This window comes from Periplaneta americana, chromosome 9 (assembly GCF_040183065.1).
Source record: "Periplaneta americana isolate PAMFEO1 chromosome 9, P.americana_PAMFEO1_priV1, whole genome shotgun sequence".
Taxonomy (NCBI): domain Eukaryota; kingdom Metazoa; phylum Arthropoda; class Insecta; order Blattodea; family Blattidae; genus Periplaneta; species Periplaneta americana.
Genome location: NC_091125.1, coordinates 90,526,174 through 90,541,878, shown reverse-complemented (window position 1 = coordinate 90,541,878; position 15,705 = coordinate 90,526,174).

The window sequence follows — 15,705 nt, the reverse complement described above, 5'->3', positions numbered from 1 at the left end:
AATTAAATTAAATTAAAACGAAACAAATTCATTTAATGATACTAAATTTAAAATAATGAAAATAAATAAAATTGAAATCAAATAAATTAAAATGAATTAAAATAAAATAAAATAGAATAAATTAAAGTAATATATTAAATTTAAAAAATTAAAATAAGTTTAACTGAATTAAATGGAAATCAATTAAAATAAATAAAATAAAATTCATTTAAAATAAAGTAATTGAAATAAATAAATTATTGAATTAAAACAAATTAAATGAATTATATTCAATTAAATTTAACAATGAAATAAACGTAAATGAAATAAAATTAAAGTTAAATAAACTGAAATAAACTAAAATAAATTAAGATAAGTTATAGTAAATTAAAAAAAAAATAAATTAAATTATATTGAAATAAAATATATAACAATGAATTAAAACAAATTAAAATGAAATGAAATAAAATATATTCAATTACACTAAATAAATTAAATGAAAGTAAATTGAAATAATTGAAACTGAATTCAATTTAAAAAATTATTTTATTGGCCATGTTTGCTTGCTTGTTTGCAATTGTACGTGTCTTTTTGCTCTTGAATTCAGGAATTCATCGTTTGCAGGACTTTTACTTGTTTCCTACGTGATGAGAACTGGTTCATCTTGTTGTGGAAGTGTTAGTATATCTTGTTTTAACATATTTATGAACATTTGGACTGATTTTCATACGGCATGTGAGATAACTGTTTACAACGGTATCCATACTGCTTCAAATGTGTGGTTGTGGCCGTGTGTTTCTCCTCTAGGAATAGAATAATTATTTGTTTAATGGACTAAAACTTGTTTCTACTTGATGGAAACTGATTCATCGTGTAGTCGCAGTGTTAGTGAATTCTATTTTATCTCATCCTTGTTTTATGGACATTTTATCATGCAACAAATATTTGTCGATTTTCGTTAGCAACGCTATATTTTATTCATTTGCTTATGATTTCCAGTGATTTTCTCATCTGCTCCCTCTGTGGCACTTCTGATTCGTCTTCTAAGGGTACTTTTATATTTTGTTCTGAATGTCAATCCTGGTTTCATGGTGATTGTGTATGCTTATCTGATGAAGAAGTACAGCTACATAGTGAGTCTAATTCTTTATGGATTTGTCCTTCTTGTAATAACTTATCGGATACTACTCATAATTTTTCAACCCATACTGACGACCTTTTATCTTGCTCTCTATGTTCTGACAACACTGATAAATTTTACAAGGGTCTGAAGGGACTACGCATTCATAGCGCCAAAGTCCATTCTAATGCATCTCCCCTTTCTCAGCACCTTTCCGATACTTCTTCCGAAGACACCTTCTTTTCAACGCTCTCAAGATGTAAGAATAATATCCCCATTTTACGTCGAATTCCTGAAGGTGCACGTTGTTTCGCGGCTGATAAATTAGCACAACTTATGGATAAATGTGTCTCTCTCAATTCTGACCAATCTTGGCATCAATTATTCCTCTTTGCATATTGCTCTCAAAGTTCCTGTGAAAGAAAATCGAAAGTCGGATAAATCTTTGATCTCAAAAATTAAAGCGAACATTCAGACATTCTCACTGGAATCTACACCCTATAAACATAAATTTTCTCTCTCTACTTCTCGTCTAGTTGAAACTAAGGTAGCTGATGGTGATATCCGTAGAGCTGTTCGAGTCCTTTCATCTGATTATGGCATAGCCAAAGCTTCAAGTGTTACATACGAAGCCTTAAAATTGAAACATCCTCCACCTTCACGGCCTCTTTCCTTTCCCGTTCCGCCTTCTGGGTCAGATGTTATGTTGACTGTCTCTCAAGACATGGTTCTTAAAGCTATACAAAGTTTTCCTACTGGTTCTGCGTCTGGTATTGATGGCATCCGACCTCAACATTATAAGGACCACGCCTTTAACCACGCCTTTAACTGTATAGAACGGATTCTATGCTCGAAATCGTTCAAAATTGTGTCCCCCAATTATATGCTTTTGTATGGCAAGCCTATCGGGAACCTTCTAACTTGTATTATAATCTTGATATAATCTCCTCTCAAACAGGCGTTCAACAAGGCGACCCTCTCGGTCCCTTTCTTTTCAGTCTTACTCTTCAATCCGTAGTATCTAAATTAAACAGTCCTTTGAATCTCTTCTATTTGGATGATGGCATTTTAGGTGGTCCTCCGGATATTGTCTTATCTGACCTTTCAACACTTACTAATAATTCTTGTCAACCTATTGGTCTTGAGTTAAACCCGGATAAATATGAGTTACATTTTTGCTCGTCACAGGATGATACTGTATTTACAACTTTTAATGCTCTCACTCCTGGAATTCGACTTTCATCTCCTTCCACTTTGACACTCCTTGGTTCCCCAATATTACTGCCAGCTGTGGAAGTTGTTATGCGTGATAAATTAGATACTATGAAACATTTATTTATTGGCCTACAATCTCTTTGCACTCATACAGCATATTTCCTTTTAAAAAATTGCTTTCATATACCTCGCCTAACATACTTCTTTCGCACTACCCCTCTCTGGTTATTTCCCTCTCTTCTTCTAGAGGCTGATTGTATTTTGCGGGATTGTTTGGAATCTATTCTTAATATCCAACTTGACAATCATTCTTGGCCTTTCGCTACTTTGCCTATTTCATTTGGTGGTCTTGGCATTCGCAATGTTAGCGACATTTGTGTGCCTGCGTTTTTAGCCTCGGCTCATGGAGCTCTGAATTTCGTCAAATCTACTCTCTCTAGTCACAGTGATGAAATCAGAATCCTTCATATGTCTGAGGCTTTTGAACAATGGTCCTCCGTTACTCACATTGTGGATCTTCCAAACAGTCCAGAGTCTCAAAAATGCTGGGATCTTGGTCTTGCAACTTTTGACAGCCTTTTTGCGTCTTCCTCCTCAGATTTTGACAGAGCCCGTTTTCTTGCTTTATGAGAAAAAAATCAGGATGCTGGCTTCAAGCCTTACCTTCTTCCAACATAGGCACCTTAATGGATAATACGTCCTTTAAGATTGCTATTGCTTAAGGCTTGGTGTTAAAATTTGTTTTCCACACAAATGTATTTGTGGTGCAGATGTCGATTCTTCTGGCCTCCATGGATTAAGTTGCCTCAAAAATTCTGGACGATTTTCCAGACACGTCATGATTAACGACATCATTAAAAGGGTCCTAATTTCCGCTGGTTTTCCTACCATTCTAGAACCCATTGGCATAAATCGTTCCGATGGCAAACGTCCAGGTGGCTTAACTTTAACACCATGGTCCAAAGGCAAATCACTTTTATGGGATGCCACTTGTTATAACACTTCGTTTCTTCTTATTTGCCCAAAACTTCCAAACTCGCTGGGTCAGCCGCTGCATCTGCTGTTACAATTAAACGCAATAAGTATCTTCTGGATAGATATAATTTTGTCGTTTTCGCCGTAGAATCTATGGGCCCATGGTGTTCCGAGGCGAAGTTGTTAACTTCTGATATCGGCAAGTATTTATCAGCACTTAACGGTGACTCTCGCTCCGCTTTCCTCCGCCAAACAAAAATAGTATTGCCATTCAACGAGGGAACGCTATAAGTGTTATGGGAACTTTTCCACAATCTAAATCGTTGGAAGAAATATTTTATTTCGTGTAGAGCTGTAGAGAGTATTTCGCATCCTTTAGTTTTGTTGCTAATTTCTCTTAGTATAGTATATTAAAAACATATTCAGGTATCACACCCTTGAGAAATCTATGAGCAATGCATAAACGACCATAAATGATCAGCTGAATCATTACTGTGCCTCATTCTCACGCGTCCCGAAGTTTGTTCTTTACAGTTGTTTGTAACATTACAGCGACACTACAGGTTGTCAGTGTCTTGTGTTTATTATTAGGAACACTGGGGTGAAAATTGTTTATGATATAGTGCTTCAAATCACTTTGAAATAGTGATGGATAAGATAATAGAAGGTCAGAAAACAGACAACAAGCACTGTAAATTTTCAATTTTCTAATGTATATGTACTTATATTTATTGTCATCAAAATCATATAATACAATATATATTTATTTAAATAAAAAAAAACAAAATTTTCAATGAAATTAACTTCAAAACATTTGCAATAAATTAAATTGAAATAAAAAAATTAATAATGTGAATTAAAATAAATTAAATTGATATAAAAGTAATTAAATTGATTAAATAGGTTATATTCAATTAAATTTAATTAAATTAAAATCAATTTTATTAAAACGAATAAAATAAAATAAAATTAAAATAAAATATATTAAATTAGACTAAATAAAAATAAATTAAAATCGAAAAATTAAATAAACATAAATTAAATAAAAATGAATCTAATTTAATTCAATTTAATTGAATTAAATTAAAATAAAATAATTATACAAAAGTAAATTAAAATGAAAAATTAAATTAAAATAAATTATAGTAAATCAAAACAAATTAGAATAAATCAAATTGAAATAAACAAAATTATGAAAATTAATATATTTTAAACTAAAATAAAATAACCTGAAATATATTAAAATAAATTATTTTAAAATAAGTTAAAATAAAATAATGTAAATTAAAATAATTTAAAGCAAAATAAAATACATTAAAATATTATAAAGTAAAATAAATTTAATTGAAAGAAAGTAAATGAATTTCAATTATGTTAAAATAAAATAGTATAAATCAAAATAAATTAAAATATAAAATAAAGTAGAATCAATTAAATAGAATTAAATTGAAATGAATGTAACTAAAACAAATTAAATTAAATTAAAATAAATTGAATAACAATAAATTTAATTACAATAAATAAGAATAAATTAATATAAAATAAATTCATATTCTTTATTTGCCTGATGGTACAATACTACAAGAGGCCTCATCAATGTAATAAAAAATTACAATGTGTCAATATTAAAAAGACTGAAAACTAAAAAATAATAATTAAATAATTGAATTAACATAGGTTAAATTAAAATCAATTAAATTTAATTACAATTAAATAAAATTAATGAAAAGATATTAAGATAAAATAAATTAATATAACATAACTAAATAAAAATTGAATAGAATTAAATTAATTAAATTAAAATTAATTAAATTAATATAGAATAAATTAAAATAAACTGAATTAAAGTAAAATAAATTAAAATAAATTGAAATGAAATAAATTCAATTATAATAAATTACAACACAATAATTTGAATTAAATTGAAATAAATTAAATTAAATTTAAATAAATTAAATTAAATTGCATTAAAATAAATTAAATTAAAATAAAATAAATTAAGCTAACTTGTAATGAATTACAATAAAATATACAAACATTAAATAAATTTAATTAAAATGAAATACTTATCTCGAAAAGATTACCTTAAAAATTACTATTAAAATAAATTACCTAAATTGCATTGTAAAAATATTATCATCAGAAAAATATAAATACTTGCTTTAAACGAAAGATTATTTTAAAAATGTAATTTCAAAAGAAAATGCTTAAAAATATTATTTAAAAATTTCCTCGAAAAATTATCTTAAAAACTACATAAAAATTACCTCAAAATTTACCTTACAATGACTTTAAAAATTACCATAAAAATTACCTTAAACAATTAAGCATTAATATGACCTGAAAAAATTACCTTAAAATGTTAGGTTAAAAAATACCTTATAAAAATTAATTTAAATTATTACATTAAAAATTGTATTTAAAATTTTCCTTGAAAATTATACAAAATATTTCAGAAAATAATTGAAAACCAAAATTTAAATAAAATTGGATGAAATAAAAAATATTTTATATAAAATTAAAAAGTAATAAAAAATAAATTCAAAAAGAAAAATATTTTCAAAAATAAAAAAAGGAAAAAAAATAATTACTAAAAAAATAAAGTAAAATTAGCTGAAATAATATATATATATATATATATATATATATATATATATATATATATATATATATATATATATTCATAAATTAAATTAAATTAAATAATAATTAAATAAATTAAAATAAGTTAACATTATTAAATTAATTATATTAAAGCCTTGGTAATTTTTTTTTCTCGAAAATCAGTGTGTTCAGGATTTCCGTTTTGACGCTACTCTATCCGAAGAGAGTCAAGGGGGAATACTTCACCGCATCCCGTTCCTCGACATCGCCATTATTTCCGGAGATTAGAGACTGAAACATTTTAGGTTGGTCAGAAAATTAGACTAGAAAAAAGTGCAACGATTTGCTCGATTGTACTAGTGAATAGAAGTAAACATGCGGGGATGCAACAATTAAAAGGGTAGGTGTGTGATCCCCATCGTTCTCCTTGTGTAAAGTAAAGTCTGTTTTGGAAGATAAAAATTGCCATTTTTGAAAATTTGCAGGCCTCTACCGTCCATATGCGTGGAGTCGGAGAGTTGTTCTTCCCACTACAGATAGAGTTCGAGGAGCCCCATTTTCCAGTGCTATAAGCTTACGTCTCACTGTACATACGGCGACGTTATGGCGGCGAGAATGTCGGCGGGGTAGTTTTGGGTAGTTTTCTCGAAAATCAACTTGTGTTCGGGATTCCCATTTGATGCTAGTGTATCCGAAGAGAGTCAAGGGGGAATACAACATCGCATACCGTCATCATCGCCATTATTTCCAGAGATTAGAGACCGAAACATTTTAGGTAGGTCAAAAAATAAGGCTAGAAGAAAGTGCAACGGATTTGCTCGATTTTACTTGTGATTAGTAGTAAACAATGAGGGATGCTATAGTTAAAATGTCCCCATCGTTCTCATTATGTAGAGTAAAATTAGAGTAAAATCTATTTTGGAAAGTCAAAATTAAAATTTTTTCAAACTTTGCCGGCCTCTACCGTCCATATATCTCGTGGTAGAGGAGTGTCCGTCACATTACAGATAGACTTCTAGAAGCTCTATTCACAGTTCCTTTCAGCTTTGTTAGCACTGTGCATATGGCGGAGTTATGACGGACAGAATATTGGTACTTTTTTCTCGAAAATCAGCTTGTGTTCGGGATTTCCATTCTGATGCTACTGCATCCGAAGATAGTGAAGGGGGTATACAACACCGCATGCCGTATCTCGACATCGCTATTATTTCCAGAGAATAGAGACTGAAATCTTTTTGGTAGGTCAAAAAATAAGGCTAGAAAAAAGTGCAGTGAATGCTCGATTTTACTTGTGATTAATTGTAAACATGCCGGAATGCTACAGTTAAAAGGGCGCGTGCCTGAGTTCCATCATTCTCCATATGTAGACTAAAGTCTGTTTTGGAAGGTCAAAATTACAATTTCTTGAAATTTTGCCGGCTTTTACAGTCCATATGCCTGGTGGCAGAGGGTTGTCCTTAACACTACATAGAGTTCGAGGATCTCTATGCACCGGTACATTCACCCTTTTTCGCACTATACATAAGGCGGAGTTATGGTGGCGAGAATGTTGGCAGAATAGGGGTTGGTAGTTTTTTCTGTAAAATCACTTTATGTTCGGGATTCCCATTTTGATGCTACTGTATCCGAAGGCAGTCAAGGGGGAATACAACACCGCATCCTGTTCCTCGACATCGCCATTATTTCCGGAGATTAGAGACTGAAACCTTTTAGGTAGGTCAAGAAATAAGGCAATAAAAAAGAGTGCATTGGATTTTCCCGATTTTACTCGTGATTAGTAGTAAACATGCGGGGATGCTACAGTTAAGAGGGCGGGTGTCTGAGCCTAATCGTTCTCCTTATATAGAGTAAATTCTGATTTGGAAGATCAAAATTACCATTTTTTCAAAATTTGCCGGCCTTTACCGTATATATGCCGGGAGGCAGAAGGTTGTCCTTTACTATGAGCTTTGGTCTCACTGTACATACGGCGGAGTTCCTTTGTAGTCTTTTTCTCGAAAATCAGATTGTGTTCGGAATTCCCATTTCGATGATACTTTATCCGAAGAGAGTCAAGGGGGAATACTTCACCGCATCCCGTTCCTCGACATCGCCATTATTTCCAGAGATTTTAGGCTGAAACCTTATAGCTAGATAAAAAAAAAGGGCTAGAAAAAAGTGCATTGGCTTTGCTCGATTTTACTTGTGATTAGTGGTAAATTAACTTAAATTAAAATAAATTATAATAAAATATATTATGTAAAATTAATTTAAGAAATAGTATTAAAATAATTTAAATTAAATTTAAACAATTTAAAATAATTGAAATTAAATCAAGTTAAACACAATCAAAAAATTTAATTAGAAAAATTAATTTAAAATAAGATAAATTTAAATAAATTAAAATAATATACATTAAAACAATCCAAATTAAATTAAAATTAAATACATTAAAATCGAAGAAAATAAAATAAATTATAATAAATGTAAGTAAATTAAAATAAACTAAAATAAATTAAAGTAAAATAAAATCAATTAAATTAATATAAAATATACTAAATAAAAAGAAATTAAATTAAATGAAAATGAAATGAAATAAATCAATATAAATTTAATTAAATCAAAATAAAATGAATTAGAATGAATTAAATGAAAATAAATTCATTTAAATTAAAATAAAGCAAATTAAATTAACGTGAATTGAAATAAATTAAAATAGAATATAATAATATAAATTAAATTAAAATAACATAAATTAAAATGAATTGAATGAAAAAGAATGAAAATGACATATATAATTTAAAAAAAAATAAAAAAATAAAATTAAGATAAAATTGATTAAAATGAAATAAATATTTAAATTAAAATGGATAAATTAAAATACATTAAATAAATTTAAAAAAGTAAAATAAAATTAAAACGAAATAAATGGAATTAAAATTAATTTAATTAGAATAAAATCAATTATAATAGATTGAATTAATTTGTAATACAATAAGCTAAATTAAATAAAGTTAAATTAAAACAAAGTAATAAATATATAAGTGCATAAAAATAAATTAAATTGATTAAGTAATTAAAATAAGTAAATTAATTAAAATAAAATGTATCAATAAATGATCATAAATAAATAAATAATTATATAAAATTGTATTAATTATAATAAAATACATATATATAAATAATCAAATAAAATTAAATAAATAGATAAATAAAATAAATGAATAAAACTGAATAAATGTATTAAAATGTAATAACTGAAAAAATTAGAATAAAATAATTAAATAAGTGGATTAATTTAATAAAATAAATACATAAATATAAGATAAAATAAATAAATGTATAATGTAAGATGAAGTAAATAAGTGCATAGTGTAATTAATTAAAACAAGGTAATAAATAATTATAAGAATAAAATAAAATAAATAAGTAATTTAATTATTTAAAATAATAAGAAATAAAAATAAATAAAAGTAAATATAGAAATGAATCAATGTAAAATAAAGAAGCAAATAAAGTAATATATGGTAAATATTTTAATTGAAATAAATAAAATAATAAATTTAAAAGTCGTCGTCGTCGTCGTCGTCGTCTGACACCACTTACTGGAAAATCTCCAAGCCAATAAGATCGATCGTCTGTGCTTTCGCAGTCCCTATGTGTACTGAACATCGGGATCAAGCCAGCTTTTGCCCCTTTGCTCCACGCGAGGTTTCTGTTCTTGTTGAGCTGGTCTTAGGACACCTTCGTTATTCTTTGACAAATGTTCCGCCCCAGTCAAACTCCCCGCCCGGCAGTGTCTTCGAATCGGATCATGTGGGGCACGTTTGCGGCAGTCGTCGTCGTCTTCTTCTTCTTCTTCTTCTTCTTCTTCTTCTTCTTCTTCTTCTTCTTCTTCTTCTTCTTCTTCTTCATCTTTCGTAACTACAAAGTCTAGTAGTCACATATTATTCTGTTTCTTACTGCTTATAAGCGTCAAATAAATTCAAATAAATTAGTTTAAATTAATGTAAAATAAATTAAAGTAAAATTAATTGAAATAAGTTAAATTATATTCAATTAAATTAGAATATAAAGTACTGAATTAAATTAAATTCAATTGTAATAAATTAAATTGATTTAAAGTAAAATAAAGCAAATAAATTGCATTAAAAATTTGAAATATACTAAATTAAAATAAAGTAAATAAAAATAAACTAAATTATAATGAATTAATTTTATAATTTAGTGAAATAATATAAGATAAAATAAATTAAACATAAAATAATAAAATTAAGTTAAAATAAATAAATTAAAACGAAAAAAATGGATTAAATTAAAATAAATTAAGGTAAAAGAAATTAAATTAAGTAGAAATTAATTAAACTAAAAGAAATTAAATCAAAATAAATTAAATTAAATTAAAGTGCATTTATATGTATTGAATTAAAATAAGTTAAATTAAAATCAATAAAATTACATCAAGTTAAAATAGTTTAAAATAAAACAAATTAATATAAATTAAATTAAATAAAATAAACAAAAATAAATGCAATGAAAAAAAATTAAAGCAAATTAAATTAAATTAAAGTAAATCAAAATAATTTAAATTGACTTAAAATAAAACAACAAATTAAAATGAAATAAAAAAAATTAAATAGAACTAAAATAAATTAAAATAAATCAAATTACATTAATATACAGTAAAGTAAAATAAATTGAATAAGAATAAAATAAGATAAATTATTCTTACTTACTTACTGGCTTTTAAGGAACCCGAAGGTTCATTGCCGCCCTCACATAAGCCCGCCATTGGTCCCTATCCTGAGCAAGATTAATCCAGTCTCTATCATCATATCCCACCTCCCTCAAATCCATTTTAATATTATCCTCCCATCTATGTCTCGGCCTTTCCAAAGGTCTTTTTCCCTCCGGCCTCCCAACTAACACTCTATAGGCATTTCTGGATTCGCCCATAATTATAATAATATAAATTAAAACAAAATACGCATCAAACCATCAAGCAAAACACCCACACGTAAGCTTAGGCGTATACACACCAAATCACCCATACGTAGTTCTTCTCAAACCACTACGCTAGTACACAGCAAACCACCCACGATCAATCTGTTTTCAGCATGCATTAAACCAAGTAGAACACCCACACGTGAGCTGTACATATACCATATCACCTATTTTTAAATCTACAATCATATATTTCTGCTAACACAACGATGTTTTTGCTAATATTTGGATGCAGTCATCTATATACGTAATCAATAAATCCAAGATTGAAGAACAGCCAAATGTATTGCAAAACAACCACCTATGATCAATTGTAACAGCATGACAATACGACACATAAGATTTTATTATTTTATCATTACTATTAATCATTAATCATCTATTATTGTTTTATAAACTTTGTCTTTTAAAATGTATTGCTATTACATCACCATTTCAGTTATAATTAACAAATTCAATTTAAACCTTTTATATTGCTGATATTCGTACTTGGCAATAATTCAATGCTTGTCATTTAACCATTCACATGTGTTTGTAACATGAGTTATATGTATATGCAATTACATTGACCTTCCAAATTTACATGTTCTGAAATCATTTTATAAAAAACCTTTTACTTATAACTACATAATACATAAAACTCATGAAAATCTATCTCTCATGTATATTAAAATGTATATTCGTTAATTTGTTCAAGTTCTAGATTACGTGTTTTAACATATCTGATGATGCCGAATAGGCGAAAACGTTAATATTTTATACATATTGTAGAAAAATAAACATTTGCAAATAGATAAATCTTATGGATTGAACTCAAAATATTTTCATTATATTATATTAGATTTACCTGAACACAAAATGAATTGCAAAAAAAAAAAATTGAAATGAAATAAATTGAAATAAATTTAATTTCTAAAAAATTGTTTCAAAATTGAAAAAAGGCTTGATAAAAATTACATGAAGCCTTGGTTGCCTAGTTCTTTCTCGAAAAACGACTTGTGTTCGGGATTCCCTCTTTGATGCTGTTGTATTCGAAGAGAGTCAAGGAGGAAAACAACACCGCATTCCATTCCACGACATCGCCATTATTTCAATAGGTTAGAGATTGAAACCTTTCAGTAGGTACAAAAAATAAGGCTAGAAAAAATTGCAATGGATTTGCTTGATTTCACTGGTGATTAGCAGTAAACATGCGGGGATGCGACAGTTAGGACGGGTGTCTGAGTCTATCTACCTAATCTATTTTATCTCGTCTATTCTATTCTATCTATTCTAATCTATTCTATTCTATCTATTCTATTCAATCTAGCTATTCTATTCTATTTATTCTATTCTATTCTATTCTATCTATCATATTCCATCTATTCTATTCTATCTATCATTTCCATCTATTCTATTCTATCTATCTTTTCTATTTTATCCTATCTATTCTGTTCTATCTATCTATTCTATTCCATCTATTTTATTCCTTCTATCTATTCTACTTCATCTATTATATTCCATCTATCTATACAATTCCATGTAGTCTATTTCATCTATTCTATTCCATCTATTCTATTCTAACTATTCTATATATTCTATGCTATTCTATCTATTCTATTCTACCTATCTATTTTATTCTATTCTATCTATTTCATTCTAATCTATCTATCTATCTATCTATCTATCTATCTATCTATCTATCTATCTATCTATCTATCTATCTGTCTGTCTGTCTGTCTGTCTGTCTGTCTGTCTGTCTGTCTGTCTGTCTGTCTGTCTGTCTGTCTGTCTGTCTGTCTGTCTGTCTGTCTGTCTGTCTGTCTGTCTGTCTGTCCGTCCGTCCGTCCGTCCGTCCGTCCGTCCGTCCGTCCGTCCGTCCGTCCGTCCGTCCGTCCGTCCGTCCGTCTATCTATCTATCTATCTATCTATCTATCTATCTATCTATCTATCTACCTGCAAAACCCGGCAAGACGAAGCCTATTGTCGTCAGGTTCAACAAAAGAATTAGTCGAGACACATGGCTCCAGAAATTCAAGTTAGAAGCGAGGAAACACCCAGAAGGCCCAGGAATTCCGCTACAAAGGATCAACCCTTTGCTACCTGATGGGAGGCTGACTGCTGGTGAACATTTGACAATTGCTACCCGTGACCTACTAAACAAAACAAGAGAGGCAGCTAATCAGAAAGGGTACCGTTTTGTATGGACGAGAGATTGCAAGGTATTTATTCGTAAGGATGAAACGAGCCCTGCTTATAAGATAAATTCTTTCCAAGACTTAATTACATTGTAATTGTCTTACTGTCTGATTTTTGTTATCCTTTTTAATGTTAATATTTCTAAACAATGGATTGTCTAATAAATGAGCTAAATTATTATTCCGCTAATAATAACACTCGCACAGCAGTTTTGGAAGACTTTAACTCTTGCAACAGTTACATTGGTAACAATTTACACGATTTTAAATTATTTCACTTAAATATACGCAGCTTAAATAAACATTTCCTGGAATTCTGTGCCACTATGCAAAATTTTAATAATCCTTTCGACTTCATTATATTGACGGAGGCTTGGTTAAATCATGACTCTGGCTATGATTTACCAGGTTATAAAAAGTTCGTCAAAACGAATAAATATAATAAATGCGATAGTTTAGTGGTCTACTGCAAAAATAATATTGATGTCACAATAGTACATGTAGATATCCCACAATGTAATTCTATTCATCTTAATTTTATATGTAATAATACTCCATTCTCCATTGTGGCGATATATAGATCCCCAAACAATTGTATAAATGAATTTTTAGACAATTTTGAACTATTTTTGTTTAATTCTAAAGACACAAGCAATCAAATCATTGTTGGAGACATTAACATACAAATTCTAGAAGACAAATTAGACAGTACTGGCAATAGGTACATGAATATCTTACACGAATATGGTTTTGTCAAATTTTTACACTCTATCACTCGGCCTGATTCTAAGTCTTGCCTTGATCACATATTTTTTAAAACAAAGAGTAACTGGAAATTTGTACCTGCTGTTTTGTGTAGTGCTATTACCGACCACTATGCAGTTATTGCATTATTCGAAATTGGAATTAAAAACTCTAATACATCTCAGTATCCTCTCCATATAAAAAGAAACATAAATTACAATAAGCTAATTTCGCTTATAGAAAAAGAAAATTGGGATTCCGTGCTTAACTGTGAAAATGCTGAATTGTGCTTTCAAGTATTCCAAAATTTAATATCTAATTATATAGACATAAGCACAGATGTATCTTACTTTAAAGTATCTTCTAAATTAAGAAAAATAAAACCCTGGATCACCACAGGTATCATTAAGTCAATCCGTATAAGAGACAAATTAGCCAGAAATATTAGAAAAGAACCTGATAATATAAATCTAATAAATTATTACAAAAAATACAGAAATACTTTAACTCTTATTATAAGAAACATGAAAACTCAGTATTATCAATCTCAATTTCAGAAGTATCGAAATAATCCTAGGAAATTTTGGCAAACTATTAATGAAGCCACAGACGTAAATGTGAACCAAAATAGTATCATATCAGAGATTTTAAATGAAGAGGGAGAAATATTTAAAAACAAAAAAGACATAGCTAATGAATTTAATAAATATTTCTCAAAAGTAGGACATAGCATTGCATCGAACATCAACAAATCGGCATTTAACACGAAAAATTATTGCAGTGGCCATAATAAGCACGCATCTTCCTCCATGTTTTTATCACCAGTAACCGAAGAAGAAATTTATAATATTGTTAAATCCTTAAAAAATAATGTCTCACCGGGAATCGACAAAATTACAAATAACACATTAAAGATTATCATTAAACATATATTAAAACCGCTTGTTTATGTATTCAATCTATGTCTCACCCAAGGAGTTTTCCCAGAATCTCTGAAAAATGCTGTAGTTGTACCGGTCCATAAGTCAGGGGAAAGAAAAAGTCTGAATAACTATAGACCTATATCCTTGCTCTCTAGCTTCTCAAAGATATTAGAAAAATGTTTAAAAAACAGATTAGTAAATTACTTAGAGAAAAATGAAATTCTCTCCAAACATCAGTATGGCTTCAGAAATAAATTATCTACGGATGACGCAATTATTGAAGTCACTGGTAAAATTATGCAGGAGTTGGATAACGGTTCTAAATGTTTAGGGATTTTCTTAGATTTAAGGAAAGCTTTTGACACGGTGAACCATCGTTTACTTCTGGACAAATTATTTGATATAGGAGTCAGGGGTATTGCGCATAAGTTATTTCAATCATACTTAAACAAAAGAACTCAGGTAACCAAAATTGATGATAATATCAGTGAAAATGTAAATATTGATATAGGTGTCCCTCAGGGAACAATTTTAGGTCCTATTCTATTTTTAATATATATTAATGATTTATTAAACATTGATTTGAAAGTACATAATGGCACCTGTTATTCTTACGCTGATGATACGGTGGTGATTTTCAGTGGTTTAACTTGGGAGGACACTTATAAACATGCCAATGTAGGTATAAATTTTATCAAAAACTGGCTTGATGCAAATTTGCTATCTCTAAATATAACTAAAACTACTTTGGTGCCATTTTCTTTAACAGTCTCTGGATTGAACAAATTGAAATCACTTTCTCATTTAAAATTAATAATCCACAACTCATTTTGTAAACTCTCTACAACCTGTAAATGCCCTTGCCTGAAAGAATCTGTAGATGTGAAATACCTGGGAATTATTGTTGATCAGCACTTGAAATGGGATAGACACATCACCTTTTTATGTAACAGAATACGTAAAACAATTTACAAATTTGTAAACC